The following is a 20,969-nucleotide window of genomic DNA, read 5'->3' as shown; positions in this document are numbered from 1 at the left end:
AAACCATTAGAAACTGTTCAAAAATTTATATTAAAAATAATGCTTTACAAAAATTGCACTTTTCCCTCTTTCCAATTGTTCCAAGAAGCTAAACTGTTAGATATACGACAAATAAATTGTTTTAAATCTTTTAAATATAAATTTAAGAACCAAAATTTATTTACAAATAATTCAAATAGATCAAGTCAATGAAGGAATCGTGTGTTAGAAATACCGCATTGTAAAACGAGTCTAGCGCAGAGACATGTGTATTTTATAGGCCCAATTTTTTTTTATTTCTTTTTTACTGATAATATTTCATTGATCACAGACTTTAAAAAACTTCCTTCTTTTAGAAAACACGCACTATCCTGGATTCAAACTAAAGATATGAACTCTTTTTTCTGTGATATATTTTGTTGCCCTAATAATAAAGAATGTTTTTTAAAATATTTTTCATTTCCTTTTTTAATTACTATAAAAAAAATACCTTTGAATCTTTTACAGAATATTTTTTTTCCTCTTTATGTTACACAAAAATATTTAAACTGTCTACTTATTATAGAAGCAAAAATTCATAAATATTTCTTGTATACCTACGAACAGGCCATGCCTTTGTGGGATTTTTTGGTTTACTATTTTTACTGTTAATATGTATATAATTTCTATCTAATTATCCTTTTTTTAATACTCTGTTTTACCTCTTATGTATACTGTAAAAAAACAAATAAAACAATACACAATAACATTCCCATCACATCACTTAATCTAGTGATTCTTAACCGGGGCGCCAGCGTCCTTTTGTGGGCGTTTTGAAATTCTGGCGGGGCGTTTTTAATTTTTTAGCATTAAGGGGGCGCTGCAGAAGATCGCGTGGGCATTGTTTCAATATAGAAAAATAAGTTCAATATCATGTTTTTATATAAAATATAGGCCCATTCAAAAAAGTTCAAAATACCACCTATGAGTGAAAGTTTTGTACCGTCCGAGGCTGGTAATCCATTTTTATCAGACCTAGAAAGTGTCAGTTCAAATTTAAAAGAGCAGTTTGACTTACAAAATGACTGCGAAGCCAAAATAATATTCAATCAATGTGATTATAATGTTTTTTGGGTCCGTTTTTGCCATTAAGTATGCCTCTTCTGTTTGGTCTCCAATATGTCACACATAAAGAAAGGTTCGAGAAAATTCAATGAACATTTCTTAGACATCTTAAATGGAGATGAAGGAACCGATCTCAATTATGTCTTCCTGCAAAAAGCACCACTTGCTTAGTTTAGAAGATCGCCGTCTACTATTAGACAAGGGGGTTCCTTATGACATACTTAGTGGACGCCTTGATAGTCCGGCTCTTATGTCGGAGTTATCAGTAAGTGTCCCTGGCTACCGCACCCGTCACACGTCAAGCTCTTTATTTCATGTGCCAGCAGTTCGTACGAACTATGCCCAGAACTCTCCACTTATACGTTTTGCTCGTGAATATAATTTGAATTTTCTTCTTATTGATCCCTTTGATTGTACCAAGTTAACATTTAAAATGCGCGTTTTAAAACAAACTCTTTTGTCTAATACTTAGTTTCTATAATATAATCTTGTTTTATCTCTAATTCTTAATATTTTATATATTTTTATATTTTTGACACTTGCGCAATGATATTTACACACATGTCCACCCTCATTCTATTATAACACCCACTCACCCACCCTCTCACACACTTACACTCACACAAACATGTATGTATTGAGTATTTAATGTATTTCTGTGTATATCTGTAATTGGTTTTATTCTCTGTATATTTTATTTGTTATATTTTGTTTTTTACATGTATTACTGTTGATATCCCTAATAAATAAAATATATATTATTTTTTTAATGCAAGATTGATGTAAGATTTACAAACCTAAAATGCATATCCTTTTTACTACTTTTATTCTATACTTTACTCTTTTACTATAAATCTTTTTTTTTTTTTACTATACATTACTTTTACAGAGCTTAACCATAACAATGAACTATGTTTTTTTAAAATATTATATAACTTTAATTTTGTACAAATTGGCTACGGCCGTTAGTAACACTAATAAATAAATAAACTTGAACCTTAAATTAAGAAATTGGCGCAATCACATGAGGCTCACGGATCTCACTATTTTTTTATATTTTTTAATAAAAAAATGATACTTTTAAAAAAATATTATTATATGTATGTGATATTAATATGACATTAAAGGAAATAAATACATAATGTTTATAAAAATAATATCGTGTTTTTTGGGCGATTCTTTCAATACGGTTAAAAACACTGGTCACTTAATCCATTTAAAGCCGTTATTTTTTCGAAACCGGGGTTTTACTTATCGGGAAAAAAATATATACTCACCCCCACATTTCGCGTTTAGTGGCATCTCAAACCATGTTTTGTTCATCATTCGTGTCGTGTTAGTAAGTCCATTAGCCTATTTTCAGAACCCCATATTTTTTACGATCGTCCTTATTATAATTTTATTGCTGTAAACCGCGCCTTTGTGCGCCCCCACGCGACTTTATTATTTACTTTATACCTATGCTAGATTATTTTTCAGTATTCATCCTTTTCATGAACATTTGTAAATTACTCATAAAAAACGTATTTCACCAACGAAACGATATGCACCGGACGAGGACAGGGAAGCGGCTAGTTAGGGGAGGAGTACGCTAGTCTGAGAAATTAAGGATTTACTCTATTTTCAGATTATATTATAATATATATTATAAGCTTCCCAATAAAATGAAGGAAATAAACTGAAATTGCAGGAGTGTTTTTTTAATTTTTTTTTTTTTATTATTTTACATATTTATTACAAGTAATTATTTATACAACAAATTAATTCAGTAGTAAAAGTAAGCATACATATTTTTTATTTTTGCTGTTGGTTCATCTAAACTGCCTAACTAGGGATAGCTTCCCCGTTCTAAGGCAGTAAACTATGTAATCTATAATGATATTTAAAAGTATTTACAGTTTTATCATAATGTGTGCTTTTTCAGTCTTAAAAGTAAACAATGAATATCCAGAGAAAACATAAATAATACCAAAATCTCTATATCCTAAGTCCCAAGTCATTACTAGTAAAACAAGCTTACGTCCTTCTACATCGGACAACAAATTCTCTGACTCCCTCCGACCATGGATTAAGAATGCCGTCAACACCTTCCTCAGCCTGGCAACCCCACCACATTTCCACGAAACTGGGATAAGGTTATATACCCTCGGGCCTATATAATATTGCTGCCTTTGAGCCAAAAAAGTATTGACTCCTCTCTGTAGAATCAGACCCTTATTGGAGTGTCTAGTGTTAAAAGTGTTTTTAATAAATAAATGTTTCAATACTATATATGAATATTTGTAAAATGCAATCGAATAAATTGAATTGTACAGATATAATTAATGCAAGTAATAGACACCATAATCTCGTACGATGGTTTAACTGTTTGCTTATTCTAAACTTTAAAAAAAAATTTTTTTTTCATGAATTACTTGGTTTTGGTTAGACTGCATGAAATTGTTAGTGGTAATAAGTCCGCCATTTAACTATGTGTACCTTTGTTGTTATTTTTGTTTGTATGACATTATGGTTAGTAAAGATATATTATTATTATTTATATTTAAAAAAAACTTTTTTAAAGAATGAGTTGTTTGAGAAAAAAGTTTACAACTAGGAATGTTCCTCTGAAGCTGTGTATTGTTTGAATAGATATTATATAATTTGGATTTTAAGAAATCTAGTCGGAATTCGGTCCAATTAACGAAGTTAAGAGTAACATCTATAATTGAATTGTTTAACATTTCTGTCGCGCGGGGAATCTCCATAACTCGAGAGTTAATGGAAATGCCATCAGCACTTCGTGCAACCCGTTGATTTATTTCCTCCCCCAAACTAGGGATGGTTTTATCATCCGCCGTTCTTTCTGACAGCCCGGCAGCCGAGTCCGCCACCCCCGACGAGTGATAAAGCTTTCAGTGAAATTAGTTTCGTGACAGGGCGATGTCGATGGCCCTTCGACTTGTTATTTTCTGCTCCGCGATTTGAAAAGAAACACTTAAGTAAGAACTGTGCTAAGTCTAGAATAAACATCTCTTCCCTCGACGTGTAATATTGTCTTATTATATTATATTTTGCTAACCTCCCCTTGTAAGTACATTGTATATGTATGCCAAAATAGTACCTACATACTTATATATACTTAAAATATATATCAATATCAAACGAAATATGCTGTGTATGTATATACCTACATATACATATATACATCTTCGAGATTTGCACTGGTTAAAAAGCCCAGAGAGAATAAAATGCAAGCTTTGCTGGACAGTATTCAAATCCCCTCATGAAATGGCTCCAAAATACCTATCTGACCTTGGTATTAGGAAAAATACATGTCAAAGAAAATCTGCTCTTAGGTCAGCATTTGATTCAGGAAGATGAAAACTTGTCGAAATCCGGCGCTCCCCAAACACTAGTTTTGGAGATCGTGCTTTTGCCGCCGCCGGCCCCTCTGCCTAGAGCCAATTGCCTTCAAACTTACGAATCATCGATAGTTCCAGTCAATTCAGATCCCACCTAAAATCCCACTTCGTCAGACTATCATACCCTTAATTTTAAATCTGGAAATATAATATATCCCTTTAGTTTAGTTAGAATATAAGTTTAGGTATAAAATTGTAAAGCGCCCTTGAGGTGATTTTTTACAAAATGACGCTATACAAATCAGCCAAATATTTTTATTATTATATATATATATATATAAAATATAAATAAAGTATCTTAGAAAATATGTTATTTTTTTACTACACATACACAAACATAATTTATTGATATTCAATAGTCCATTCGTTACAGAACTTGGAGTTATTTGAGATAGGTCTTCCCGCTTTTTGTAGATCTCTTCGCCACTAACACAGTTTGTGATGAAGAAGGATTGGCATTGCTTAGCTCGAAGTCGTATATTATGTAGATCGTATTTTTGAAAATATACTGTACATATACTATTATTTTACTGTCCATGTTTGACTTTGCTACATGTATTTATGTTCTGTTTGCTTAGTTTATTAAATAGTATTAGTAAGTAATTAGCTTGGACCTTATATTTAATAAATAAACAAATGATATATATTGTGGTTGAAACATTATTTTTAAATAATAATTACAAATAAGTGGCTTTGAATCGTTTTACTGAAGAGAGCGTTCAACGTTCAAGTTGAATAAAATAAAAACAGGTTGTTAAATCCGTTCAAATATATTTTTTTATTAATATTTTTCTTTATAAATTTCGTGAAAATACTAAGAAAAATCAAATATTTTATGAAAACACTCCTGCAAAATTACCAAAATCCCATCTTTGAAGCAGTCGAAATGAAGGTAAAATAAACTTAAACTTTTTACTCGTATTATTAGTATTGTGATATCATTAAGCATCAAACACATATACAATTTCAATTACTGATGGTCTTCAGTCTCCTGTCATTTCCAATCAGTTTTAGTATCTTATTGTTTGTCCAGCGATGGTATAGGGTTTCACTTGTCCAAAATGCCACTCCTTTCTCCCCCTCTATAAATATCCTTCAATCTCTTCTCACACCCTAATAAGTTGAAACGGAATAAATGACACAGGATAGCCAATACTTGACGGTATTGACTGATCACAATTCTAGGAATAAGGGTAGGTTTTATTAATTTGATATTGAACCCAAATGGCTTATCGATTGAATGCATCAAAGTAGACGTTTTTACGTGAAATAATTTCAGTTGAATTTTGAGAAATTTTTACTATAAATTGTATTTAACACTTTTGGAAACACAACTTAGTAACAGTATGAAGTCTGTCTGAAGATCGGATATTTACTCAGTGAAAACCAAATACCGCCTATATAACGCCTGCATAACACCTATTATCTTCTACGGATGCGAATCGTGGTACCTCACTAGGGCCCAAAACAGCAAAATTCTGAGTTTTGAGAATAGGTGTCTCATAAGAATCTTAGGTGAGCGGTGGTTTGACTTTGTGCGGAATGAAGTAATAAAAGAACGGGCGCAAAGAACTCCGGTGACAAATATCATCAAGCGGAGGCGATACGGTCAGCTTGGCCATGTGCTTAGGATGCCTTCTGAGAGCCTTAACCACGCTTGCCTACTTTACAAGGCATCAGGTTCTCGGCCTCCAGGACGTTCACTGCTGACTGTTCGTCGGCAGTTCGTGTCAGAACTACGTGACGCGAACCTGACATGGGAGGATGCACAGGAGCTGGCAGCCGACAGAAATGCTTGGAGGATCTTTGTGGACACCATATGCTCCAACTGAGGAGCGGGCATAGAATAGTGAAATGATGAATTTAAATCAAACACTGATTTTAGTCTCAGCTTCTCAGCTCTCTTCAGCCTCTACTCAATATAACCTCCTGCCTATTCACCTTAAATCAATTTCTTACCAGTCTACGAATGGAAATCAAATAACACTAAAAAATCATTTCCTTAAATTATTTTTCGATAACCCTTGACCTATGTAAGTTAATGTTAAATAATATATTATAATTTGTGTTTAAAAAGGTTTATATATATATATATATATAGAGTTGGATAATTTATGTTGCGCCATTTTTGTGAAAATCACCTCAAGGGCGCTGTACAATCAATAAATATCCCAGTACGTCTTGCAGCTACAGGGCGCATGGACGGTTGGGATTCTAGTTCCTCGTTTTCAATTAAGATCAATCAAAAATTATAACAGATAGGAGCTAGATTACAGGACGTCTTCCAGCTACAGAGCGCATAGACAGTTAGAAATTTAGCCCCCATTTACACATTTTAAAAATTGACAAATAAGTTTATTGTATTAAGGATATTTGGAAAAATAATAACATGAGTAATAAAAAGGAGTAAGATTACAACACGTCTTGCAACTACTAAGCGTATAGACGATTGGAATTCTAGACCCCATTTACAAAATTTAAGTGTTTTATAGTTGATATATGAAAGCTTGATAACCAATCATCGTGCAGCTACAAAGCGCATGGACGAGTGGAATTCTAGCAAAGTTAAAATGATATCAATAAATTTACAAAAAATAGAGCGTAGTAGTAAATTTATCAAGTGTTCATGCCAAGAAGTAAGCAATAAAAAACTAAATAAACGAAACACTATTTCAACTCCATGGTTAACAAAGGGAGATAGATGTCCGAAGAGAAGCTTTTGTAGATAGTAGGTAGATACCGTCGCCATGTTATAATTTCTGAAAACGCACGTGTGTAGTTACTGGGGGATTATGCCAATTGTTCCAACGACTTGATGTCCATTTTGGTCCGTATTATTTCGTTTTATGAGACGCAACATTCCTGTTTAATTCTTTTTTTTACATGAATATTACACAAACGCGTGTATGAGCGGTTTGATTGATCATTATGTTGTTAGAAGGCAGAAATTTGAAATATTATGTATTTATCAATAAATGTCAGTTCACTATTAGTAGCACTGTTGTAATTTATTAATTATGGGTGTAGTGTTCCAAATAGCAAAATTTAGGTACTTTCGCGTCAAAAGCTGATGCATTCTTAAACGGTTTTAATGGATTCATATAAAATTTTATGATTTTAAGGTTACAGGTGCACTATTTTTTGAAAGTTTTCATTGTTCACTATTTGTCACATATTTTGTTAAGAATCAAGTATAAAACAATGCTTTTAAATAAATAGTCTTCTAGTCTTTATGAGAATTGTCAACTTTTGTTTTAATTTTGTTCAACTAAATGTATTTTTATCTGATAATCTTTGATTGTATCTATCTCAGAATGAGTTTGCTAACTCATAGGAATACAATTATGTTTTGTACATTTTTGTATTTTGAAATAAAAAATAAAAAAATTAAATAAGCCAGCTAATTTGATTTTTTAAATCAAAGAATTAAATGATTGTTCTAAAAATAAACTAAATGGTGGAATACGTACACAAATTAGTGTTTTATTTAAAAATTAAGATAGTTAATATTTTATTTCAAATTTTAATATTAAAGTTCAAAGTTTAATTTCGATATGAATATTTTATTACCTTGTTCCTTAGAGTATATTGTTCAGATTAAAAGGCTCTGCGGCGCCAGACAATTTTGATGAATAGTTATTTGAACATTGTTTTTCTGTCGCCCTCTCACAAATGCCTCCCCGATACTAAGCAAAAAAAACAACTGCATGTCGGACTAATTTTGCCTTACTAAAATGCCTGACAAAATCGAAAGTTTCGCTGTCCTGTTTTCCCCATCTCAAATTTGAACGGATTTAGCTGTTTTTTGTAGAAAAAGTATCAAAATACTTTTTTCTTTCTGTACCTCTTACGTTTTTCAAAAATAGTTATCAAATTTGTTTACCGTACTTCCGAAGACGGCAGATAAAACTGTGCTCTGTTTTAGGTTTTTGCATGGCCCAAGCTCCCATAAAAAACACGCCAATGCTAAATATCAATCGTGCGTAAAATAATAGCTGGTCTAGTGCCAAAATCCAAGGAGAAAATATGAAAATACGTTTGTGTCAATAAAAATCAGACCGCCTCTCCTCTAAAGGCTCTTAGTCAGCTACATTTAATACAATATTTTAAGTTTGTCTAAATTTTTGTGGACAAAAGACTAGATTTCAACCCCCAGGGAGTCATCAAGATTAAGGAATTACACTTACAACTGCAGGATATTCAAACGTAGGCAAAATGGTCAATGTTACACAATGCGTAAAGTGGCCACCTAAACTAACCAACGACAAGTAATAAGCCCTGTAAATGCCTAGACTTCCATATTCCCTTCGCTAAAAAGTTCTCCATCTCTGTTGTAATTTCTTACATTTAATACGTAAGTACCAATGCACCATTTATATTACCCGTAAAATTTCGTCCAATTTAGAATAGAAAAATCTAGTTGACCATAACGCTAGCAAAATTTTCTTGAAAATTGACCAATTTTTCCAGCAAAAATTGTTGAGAATAATGTACTGTGGGAATATTAGAGGCTAAGAATAAAAATGGAATAAATATTATGTTTTATCATTGTAATATAAGTTTACAATAACCGTAGTAAAACCACTGCAATTTTCCTGTTTGTGGTGTATAGAGATTGGTACTTCAAATGACAGCATGACCTAAAATTTTAATTGATGTCACTATAAGCTTGTATTTGGCTTCAATCCAATGGTTTACAGTACTTGATACAAAGTTGTTTCTCTGAAATGACGCTAAATTTAAATGACACATTTTCAAACATAAAAAAATAAAATATATTGCATTACTCAATTCCTCTTTGAGATAGAAGATGTCGATGATTAACTGCCTATTTATCTTTTTTTAATTTTTAAATTTAACATAACATAAAATTAACATGATTTATGGTATTTTTATAATAAAACACCTGTTTTGTACTATTTTTATTTACAGGGCTATAAAAGCGTCAATTTAATTCAAGTGTTTCCACTTTCTAAATTAATAACCTAGCTTTTGAAACACGCTAAAATAATATGTGGTCAAAATTGTTGGTTAAGATATTTTGCTGTTGATAATAATTAATATTAATAATACTCATTCACTATTTTTAATACCTTGTTAAATAATAAATATTTTTTTATTCTACCGTTAAAAATAAAAAAATAGTAAAAAACATTAAAATCAGACATAAAATACGAATAAGGTCTTTTTAGGTTGATTGCATGATTTTGTAATTAAAAGTTAAGATTGAAATTATCTTTAATGAGGTGTTTATTTTTTTCTTTATAATTACTAAATATATAATACTCAAAAAAGAATGAAATCGCAAAATGAGAAACACAAAGAATTGATTTTAGTCTATTAACTAAAATTTAAGGAAGACGGGAATGAAACCAAAAAATATAAAAACGGCGTAGCAACAAATTTGCATTTAAATATTAATTTAAAAATTAGTAAAATATTATATTAACAAATTAAATCGATTTGGCAGTAGAAACAAAATTAAATTCAACGATTTAAAAAAAATAAAAGGAAAAATACTTGTTTTATAATGTTTCTGTTCACTGTTATAACAATGTAAACATCATAATAATTTTATGCAGCTTTATCTTGTATGTACATGTATAAACTAATACATGAATGTATCATATTTTATACATGATCAACTTCATTATCGAAGTGATATAAATCAATGACAATAGTCGATCAATTCAACTCTCAATTGGTTAAATTCGACTACAATAGAATGATCCCTTAGGTCAAGAAAGTCAAGTTTTGTGAGAAACCCTTTCATACATTTTACACAGTTTGATATTGTGTAAATAATAGTAAATAAACCTACCCCTAGTTAGTCATGATGAGGGTTCATTTTAATTTCTTTGTAGGTAAAGATAAATCCTTTTACGAGACTCCCCAAACTTTCTGTCACATCTGATATTATTCAGGTTTATGTTTTTGTACGAATCATACTTGGACCGTACATTTATCACATGGAAATTTGATTAGATATTAATTTTACAGCAATGTTATTATTATGAACATTCTCAAGAATTTATAGGGGTACATAAAAGTACATGTTATAACCAAATGCTCATTATATTAATTATTTTTGGAAAAATAAAAGTTCTTGGTTTAGTTTCACTTTTATTTAATTTTGACCAACAAGCGCTTTCGCCTAAGAAGGCATTTTCAGGACTGGTAAATTGTTTACAATATTTTCAACATAGATCCTTTAAAAAACATTTAAACTTTTTTATCACCCCCATAACCATACCATATAAAAATCTGAATATATACATAAAAAAACAGAATCTCGGACAATAAGACGGATCGGAATTAGTGCGGTTATTTTTTTAATTTGAAATGAGTAATATTTGAAAATTATATTCGAAATAAATGATTGAAAATAGAGTTCATGATCATTTATCTGTAATCGTTGTAAAATGTTAGATACGAGTAGTACTAGCGTATTGATTACCCAAATAATATAGTACATAGCAGTAGCGTGCCTAGGGTTTACCAGTAAGGCCAAGCCCATTTACATATTTTTTCAATTTAACTGACGGCCTCGTAGTATAGTGGTCAGCGCGTTTGTCTACCATGAAAGAGGTCTCGGCTTCGATTCCCGACATGGTTGACATGAAATAATTGTTTAATTTTACACCAGAATATGTCATAGTCCCTGTCTCAGAGTCCTTTTAGATATCAACCATTACCAATAAGTAATATATTAATACATCAAAATAATATAGCATGCGTAGAGTTGAATGAAAGTCATCAGAACCCACAGATACATAAATATAATAATGATAAATTATTATTAAAATACGATGTAGGAAAAGGTTCATTACAGATAGGCAAATAAAAACGGAAAGTTGGCTATCTCCGGATTCATTTTATATATGACGTTTGCACAAAAATGCAAGTGAATTATTATAAATCTTAATCAGTACGGGTTTTTAATCAGTTTATATCAAAATAACCGTTTCAAATTATCAAAGTCCGAAAAAAAGAGCATAATAAACAATCGTAAAGTACCTACGTCCGATTCAAAATACGAGAGGCGCTCTCTGCTAACTTTACCCCAAAGAAGCTGGCTTCAGATTCCCACATTAAACTCAACATATACAGACAAACATTTTATGAGTTTACCATTTGCATCACATGCGAATAGCGCCGTGAAAGGAGCCCCATATAAACCCCACGTGCGTGAGCGAGATAAGAAGACATAGTGTCGTTCGCGCCCACGGATTTTAGACGGTTCGGATCTCGAGATGCGAACAGTATCAACGTTAAACAGGTCTCTAATTCTCATGTGGCGCGAAATTTAAACAATGAAATGAATTATTTTTTAGCGTTTGGTCCAGATTTGGTAATTTTAAAATAAAATTAATAGGCATGATCGGCTTATGGGCTTCTATGGAAATACCGCCACTGATACATAGATACTTGAAGGCTAAAACTCGCTGTTTTCACACTTACAAGCTTAATCCTCGCACGTTTCACAATTTTAATTGAACTTAATCAACTAATTTTAATTTCCATATTATCCAACTGTGAACAGTCATAAAACATTACAACACAAGCCATTAATTAATAAAGCTGAGTAATTCTGATGTGTCACAGTCACAGGGCATAATTTACATTTGTCCATTTTTCGTAACTGGATATTGTTAATTTATACGAGTATTTAAAAATATGCAAAGGGTATTTTCACGAATCGGGAATAGTGTTGGAAAAGCATGAAATATTTAGAGCGGACTTGTACAATTCTAATGATATGACTTTGAATGCATAAAATATAAGTTTTCGTTAATAATTTTCTAGTTTTAAGTTGAGTACATAAAAACGGCTCACAGACGGCGTCACCTCACTTTGACGTCACATGTCATTCCCGCCGATTCCGCTTCTAACAATTATTGCGTACAATTTTGGCAGAGTAACGTAAACGCCTCGTTTTCAGGTAATTCAGAATACGCGTAATTTAAACTCAACTTCAACTCCATCAAGGTGAGGCGCTTGAGGAGGGCTGGGCACATACTTAGAATGGATGACGAACACCCTCTAAAATGTTTAACTCTCTCTGTGTCACAAGGACGACGAAGACCAGGAAGGCTCAAAATGCTTAAGATGATTTTTCAATTTTATTTATTCATATATATGTACATTAAAAAATTGAATATCTTATCTCATACATATGGAAATAAGGTAAAATTATGTATATACATATAAAAATAACACATAAGTATAAATAATATCCAGAGAATAATATGTTAAAAAAGTAAGAGAATCTTGTAACGAAAAACTCCCTCAGAGACGTGAAAAAGGTCAATGTCCAAAGTAATATTGTTCAACATAGAGATAGCTCTTCTAACATGCATAATTATTGGCAGGTTGGTCCTGTATATTAGAGTGTGAAACAGTCTATGCCACCGCTGTCTAAGGTAATTATCCGGAACATAAAAGCTAATGCTCCGCATTATTTCAGGATTGTCCATAATACCGCGCAACAATCGAAAGAAGAGCGTAGTTAAAAACACATTCCTTCTGGCCTTTAAACTGATGTAACCGAGCATACCCTGAAGGAACTCAGTGGGATAAAGCCATGGATAATATCCGCACTCCCTCGTGTAGAGAAACCGAAGAAATTTCTTCTGAACCCTCTCCACCGAAAGAGAGTACTTCAACTCATAAGGTCCCCAAGTCATCGAGTTATAAAGAATTGATTGTAGGTCAAGCGACAGTGGGCATTGGTTTTTGGGTGAGTCCCACATATCTAAGATGTAGATAGTATTGGAATAACGTGTATATTTATTATACGTCAATAATAGTTAATGTAAACAGTTTAACTTCCCCGTTGGTTTAAGCCATCAACCCCAAGTATCCCTTTGTACTTTCGTCAATTCGGGTTGATCCAGTCACGCGACCCGGCAGTTTGTTTAATATGACCTGATGAAATTGATTACAAAAACCGCCCCAATTTTAGCGCGCCACGAGGTTTAAGAACCGGGGGTTGAAAATAAAATGATAAAAATTTAACCACTCATGCGGGTAACAATTGCTTTTGTAATTTTCTTAAATTGGACTTAAACTGCAAAGGGTGTCATTCATTAATTATTACTATTGCACCCCAAAGGGTTTCATCGCTTTTAGATTGAATAACAATAATTCCCCTTTTGGGAAGAATGTCACCTGCCGTCAGACATTTTTTTTTTTATAAATTGCGTATAAGGGTTTTAGAAGAAAACTTAGAAATCTCCACCAAAAACCGAAAATTAGTTATGGATGCCAAAATAAACAATACATAAAAACCTACCTACCTAAATAATAGCGTTTTTCAAAACCGTCTCTGAATCTTGCAAAAACAGATTTCAATTATACTACTTGACGCCGCAAACTTTGCATCCTCCATTGAGTTGGTGAAGAATAACTAGGAATCTCACAATTATTTTTTTAAAGTTTTTTGCACATATCTCAGTAACTCCTTCAATGGAGATTTCTAAGTTTCTCTCATATGTCTATTCAAAGCTGGCGTTCTTTCACATTATTTGACACTTTCTAAAAGGCTACATAAGATTTTATTATTGCCATATTCTTTATTTAAAACAGTTTACGAATAATACCAACCGATAATGTGAATGAACTTCGTGAGACGTGTTTTATTTATTTGCTTTTTCTTTTTCATTTCCTTTACAATCAAATAACATCAGACCACTCCCCAGAATTATAAAAATCTTCATACAATACAACAGCCAACAATAATTACCATCAAGTAGAAAGACAATGTGTCCGGCATATGTCGCGACACGAAATGTGGGAGTTATTTTTTTTCATTTTCAGAGGTGAGCCTCAATCACGAAGTGTAGGCTTGTAGATATGTCGAACAAAACAGGTTGATTCAATGCCACCATCCAATTACGGATCGTAAAATGGGTATCATATCCCCAGAAGTACACTGTCGTAGGTCTAAATTTGACTGTTTTTAGTTATGAATGTACTTTAACCAAATTTTCAAAAAATAGGAGAAAACTCACGTATATTTGCATTTTTTTTAGCGAAATATAGGTACCACAAACTTTAGTATCCACTGAAATCAATTGATTAAAATATCGATAAGAAAACTGCAGTAACATGATGCTACCGTGATCTTTAAATATTAATTTTATCAGTCAAATTATCAAATATACTAAAAAATACTATGAATTATAATCTCAATATACATTAAATTACGAGCATTAATAAATTTTCGAAACTTTGTTTTTGCTCTCCGGCAAATTGGTCAATTTAAACATCTCACAGTGTATTTCTGGGGGTGCGATTTTATGATCCCAGTAGCTCAATCACAAATAAATTACTATGAAAAATAATACAATATATTGCATTTGCAAAATAGTAAGGAGTATCTAATTAAAAAAAAGAAAATTAAAATATAATTACTATGGCGACTGTTTTTCTTGACATTTGGCTTGCCAACCGCTGGCTAAATGCAATAAATAGCATGATAAATTATAAATAAATAAATAAAAATTGCTCTTTTGAAATACTTTTCATATTTACAACGGTGAACAAAAATATGTAATTGCGCACCAGGATTATACGTCGCGAAACGTAAATATTTTGATATTTAATATTAAGTTTTCACGGATATCCATTGTGATCGCGAATACGATAAACAACCACGGCGAGAAATTGTTATTACACGTATTTACACACAAAATACACAAGACAAATTTTTTTCTCGACCCGCGAGAGCGGTTCAGAATAGCACCCCTGGTTCGTAAGAAAAAAAAATCGTTAGTTCATTGATGGTGTATTTTTTACAGTCTTTATTTAAGAAAAATACGCATGTTAATACTGTAACATTAAAATGTTTTTTTAAAAAACCTAAGTCTATGCGACAACGAATCATATAGTTTCGATCTAAGTTGGTATAAGAGTAAAAACCAAGAATAGCGTATTTTCATATTTTTTATTATTATTGTTGTTGTTATTTTTCAATAAACACAATTTCTTTTTTTTTTCGATATTTTAACAAAAAATAAATTGAAGCTCAAATCCCATCGCATATGCATTTTAATAAAATAAAATAAAACATTTTCGTCCGTCAAAAGGTTTTTTTCTCGTTTTTTTAGAACAAAAAAGTACGACGCTAATGGTACTATTCTTTTTTCGTGGGAGTTCGGATAATTTTTTTACAAAGGTTTAAATGTGTATATTTTGAATTATCCAAAAAACGAGACGTTTCGCGTCTTATGGGACAAACGGCACGTGTGACGTTTTCGCGCCATACTTGTACGCAATGTTTGATAGAGGCGCAGTCGGCGGGCATAACGCGTGACGTTGACGTGACGCCAACTGAGAGACGTTTTGCATGTGCTTATTTTAAGAACCCGATTTAAAAATATTAAAAAAACTGGTTTTGATTCTGATGATAGTTATGTTATTGATTAATCAAAATCTGCTCAGAATAAATATGATATTATGTTTTAAACATTATTACTGACATGTGAAAATACCCTATTGTTAAAGTTAAGATTTAATTTTGGACTGCCCCCTTAACTGCTCCGCCTAAAACACGCGGAACACATTTTTATTTATTTATTTATATATGTTAAGTGAATACGAGCGCGTTGGTGAGCAAGCAAAATAAAAGTTTTAATTTATCACCGTTTTGGGCATTTTTACTGAGAAAGGGTAGGTTATGGATGTTAAAGTAAATTTCTTTATTTTACCAACCAATATTATTTCAATTCTCAGGTTTCAATATTTTATTAGCTTACTGGTCGTCGTAAATGTCAAAAACCAAAACCTTATTAGTAGGGCGTAAAAATATTAAACTTTTTATAATGAAAACACATACAAAATAAATCTTGTGGAATATCATCATCACAGGAAAAACTCAATCTAGCAAATACTCCTCAGTATTGGAGAGTATATCCCTAAGGGCATAACATAATTAAAATTAAGGTATAGTCTCTAAAGATTATACCTTAATTATGTCGAACCTGGTCGTTTCTGGTTTAAGTTGTCCCGGTATAACAGCTGAAATATTTTATGCTATTTGTAATGTTATTTTGGTTAAAAAAAACAGTTATTTTTTTATTCAGATAACAAATTAAAAATACAATATTACAACTATATACATTTTTTTTACATTAATTAAATACATACATTTACATTAACGTTTCCCATTACGTAAAAGAAATAAACAATTCCTGTGTACATAATGGGGAGTGACGTCTTACAATAGTTTATTTTATTTTAATTATGAATATTTTTTGGATAGCATACATAAATTATAAACGATGTTTTTAATCAGTGTTACATAAAGAATAATTATATACGTAACTTTTCACTTCTTTCTTAAATATATTGTATTCCTGGCTGTACTTTTTATTATTTTTGTTAATTTCATTAAAGAAAAATATTCCTCTGTAAGTATAATGATGTTGTGCTGTAGTTGTTTTTAATTTGACCTGTTCTAAGTCGCGTACTTACGTTTTGTGACCTAGAAATAGTACTATTTATTTTGTCTTTATGTATTTGAAGCTAACAATTTTTTTTTATATAACAATTTTACATCAAAATTTTTTTTTTTTTAATAATTGAACAGTGGGAAAAGTTGACGGTTTTTTAAAAATAACTTTTATAATACATTTTTGTATTTTTCAACCGGTAAAATATTTGTTTTAAGAGCACCACTCCATCCGATTATTCCGTACTGTAATATGGATTCGGCTAATGCAAAGATGAAATGAACTTGAATTGTTTTTATTGATTTCAAACTACATTTGTTTACACATACACTAACTTATTATGGTTTTTTAGGCTGAGCCTGTCTTAAGCCATAATAATTAACAGCTAAGATAAAAATACGAAAATAACAAGCTGCAGTAAAATAGTAAATAGGTACGTAGGTACAGAAAAAAATTCTACAAACTTACATAGACGAAAATACTTAAATAATTTTTCTCCTTCTCTGAAAATCCATTTAACGATGCACCCTAACTGAGCTAGGAAAAAAACGAGTATTAAATTTTATCTAGTAATTAATTACCCAACCATATGCTCACGACCTATGGAAGCTACTTAGGTATTAAGTACTTACCCCATCCTTTACGGTAGGTCTTACCTAATTCCTAATAATCTCCCGAGACGGGATGCGATGTATGGCACCCCTTTGTTCTTTTATCTATGGCAAGCATTCTCAAATACCACAAATGACAGCGGTATCTATTTTAAGTTTCTATGACTCGAGTATTTCATGTAATGATGGGAATAATCGAAATATTTAGATAATCGAAATACAAGCATTCGAGACATGCAAGTAATCGAATTCAAACATCGAATCAATCGATTATTTTTGCCGTGAAATGTCAGAAAACGGCAAAAAACAAACATTGCTGAATGTTGGGAAGGGGGGGGGGGGGCGAAACAAATATATGTGTAATAACAAAATACTTCAAAAAAATAATGAGGAAGTTCAGCCCTACGGGAAATTGGGATAAAACATGTTTTATGACGCACGGTAAAAATTAGAGCAATAAATTGTAAATTTCTTGAAAATGTATGAAAGAAATTATTTTAATAAAAACGAACTAATTAGAATGATGCCACTAGTCAAGTCCGATATATTATGTAATATATTTAGAAATGTTATGTTTCTTTTTAACTCTTTGTATTATATGTTTACTAAATTGTTTAGTTTTAATTATTCTATTATTTCATACTATGAACTACATGATTATTGTGCACTGCCGTGATTATTTCTGTAAATTATTATGTGTTTGTAAAAGGTTCTTTGAACCGTTGATGCATAAATAAATAAATAAATATGCTTCCTATTACACTAACTCTAATACGTTACTATTTTATTGAAATAAATAAATTGTCGAAATATCTTTAGGTACTTATAACTATAATATTTCTTAACTCGCAACTTTTCTTATAAGGACATTGTACACATGACATTTTAATTTTAATTATTTATTCCCCTTATACGCAGTTGACTTAATTTGGAATTTCCATATAAACAACTCCGTAGCTATTAACTCGAAATAGTAATTGTATTCGCCAAACTTAATTGATTAATAAATTTACTTGACCTTTATTTTCAGTTGAATGGTGATATTTTCGTTCAAAAATACCATTTGGTGTTAAATTATCGTAGTTGAAATTTTTTATTTTTTATCCCAATATAGTATAAAATAATTATCTGCAACTTGCAATTTATCATCTTCTGATTACATCATAAAATATTACGTAATTTAAAGCCACGTATTTTATTTTAATTTTATTTATTTATATAATAATTGATTATTGTGAGTGTGTAAAATTGATATTTTTATTTGAATCCGCTTTTTGTATTTACAAAATAAAGTAAAAACTTTTATGTAGTTTCCCTCTGTGGGTATATTTATATTATTGCAATTCCCTGACGATACAAATTTGTACTACTATTTTTTGTATATATGGGGTTTTAAAAATAAAAACAATGTAATCAAGTAATAGTTTGTAAAGCTAAAATTAACATGATTCAAAAATAAAAATTTCACAAACTCTACTACGTTCAGGGATCAAAGGATCGAGTCTATTCCTCTTTAGTAATATACCAACAAAATAACTAACACCTTTTCATTTATATTATGTATATCGGATATTTATTGGAATACGAGTATCATGATATTTTTCTTAGAGCCCTAATTTCGAACATGAGCTGTCGAGTTATAAAATGGTGACAAGATGGCATCACTTTCTTTTCCTAAGTGGTTTTGATAATATTATCTATTTCGTCTTACCCGTGGTACAAATAACCAGTTGAATCCATTTACGATTAATTAGATGCTTAGTTAAAAGATAAAATACTGCTCCAAGAATAGGTGCACTTTAATAATAATTCATCTGCATTAATATTGTCCTTGAAATGTCCCATGACATGTCATTTTTTACCAGAGTTCATTTGACGTATCTACCTATGTGTACTATCTAAATTCTTGACTTTATATGATAAATTACGTGGGATATTTGGTTTCTTACCTTGCACTTGATTAATGTGATTTCTACTCCTTTATTATTAGACCTGTTCCATAAATCATCAAGGATACTTAATACTCGACCTGACATTCCTATTTTTAGAGAAACTTCTCTTTTAATGAACAAATGCAAAGAAACAGCTATCGTATTTGGATACGTTTAATTTAAATATTTAATTGAAACATTGATCACTGTTTTGAATAATTCAAATATAAATTTTAAAAGGAGGCAATGAAATAGCTTTGTTCAGCAATGAGAGTAAATAACATTAATAAAAAAACGTTATTCTAAAATTATAGGTTACCATATTGAGTTTTTCTACTGACATTTCTTGGTGGAACTACATTTTAATTATAATAATAAAAATACGTATAAAGTTTTATTACACTTTTATTTACAAATTTTTACCAGTGACCGACATCCTCAGACTGGCGGGAGACTAAACAAATTTCTATGTTATATACAACTGCAAGCAGAAGTTGTAAATCACGATTTTATATATTTATGGAAATAAAAGAGTTTAAATTAAAATAATTAAAGTATAAGGTAATAACAATCGTATGAATTTAAGTTTTGTTTGAATGTATTTAATAAAAACAGTTGTAAATTGCATAATTTTATGAAGTTTTATAATGAATAGATTGCGATGTTTTACGGTTTTAGTTATAAGACCTTTTATAAGTTTGAAGATTTCTAAATAAAATTTCCAATAATTTATTAGACGTTTAGGTATGTGTTGAGAAATTTCTAAATTATTACGACTGTTGTAAAATGTAAGGCAAATTGAATTTTAAAATGTTGCGTATTAGATAAAAATTACAATTACTGTGAAATAAGTTAGACGAAGTAACTTATTTTACTCATTTTTATGTAATGCTAGAAATATTTTATTTGACACATTTTGACTTATCTTTTTTTAGCGAAACTGACCCATTTTGCAATGGTAATATTTTTTTTTATTTATCCGTAAAATACGAAATTAATAATTGTTATTACGATTCATTAATTATTTAGTATCATAAAAGATAAAATACGAATATTTCTATGTGCATGTTTTCTTATATTCCGTATATTTATTTGAATTGAACCCTTCCTTAGGCCCCTACGTTGGGTATCTAGATCTAGGGTCCCCCAGATGGTGTATTTTTTCCAATGACTTTTTTGTTGATCATCACATTGATTTCATTTCTGCGTAATCCTACTCAATAATGTTAAGAACGCATCAAAATTATAAAAATATTATTTTGCCGAATTCTTTCAATATTCGCATTTATATTTGCTTCCCCGGGCAAACAGCAAACATAACAATTTATGGCCTTTACAGTTTAATATTCTTTGATATGTTGGTCAGTTTGCACGTGTTTTTTGGCTATTTGGTGGTTTTTTTCTAGTCATAACCGCAAAAATCCGGATTTCGCGCTTTACATTTTATACGCATTCTTCCTCCCAACTTCCTGCTGTACCTCTATG

The 20,969-nt window shown here is 30.9% G+C and overlaps 1 protein-coding gene across 2 annotated transcripts in view; it reads left to right on the top strand.

The window, feature by feature from the left end:
* Positions 1 to 20,969, top strand: part of mew (multiple edematous wings) — a 221,931-nt gene that overhangs the window by 171,311 nt on the left and 29,651 nt on the right. The window lies entirely within an intron of this gene.

The sequence above is a fragment of the Micrasema longulum genome, unplaced genomic scaffold (genome assembly GCF_059751315.1).
Source record: "Micrasema longulum isolate JH-2025_06_02 unplaced genomic scaffold, ASM5975131v1 h1tg000331l, whole genome shotgun sequence".
NCBI classification, from domain to species: domain Eukaryota; kingdom Metazoa; phylum Arthropoda; class Insecta; order Trichoptera; family Brachycentridae; genus Micrasema; species Micrasema longulum.
The sequence above is the reverse complement of the archived record's forward strand: the minus strand, read 5'-3'. Positions and strand labels throughout refer to the sequence as shown.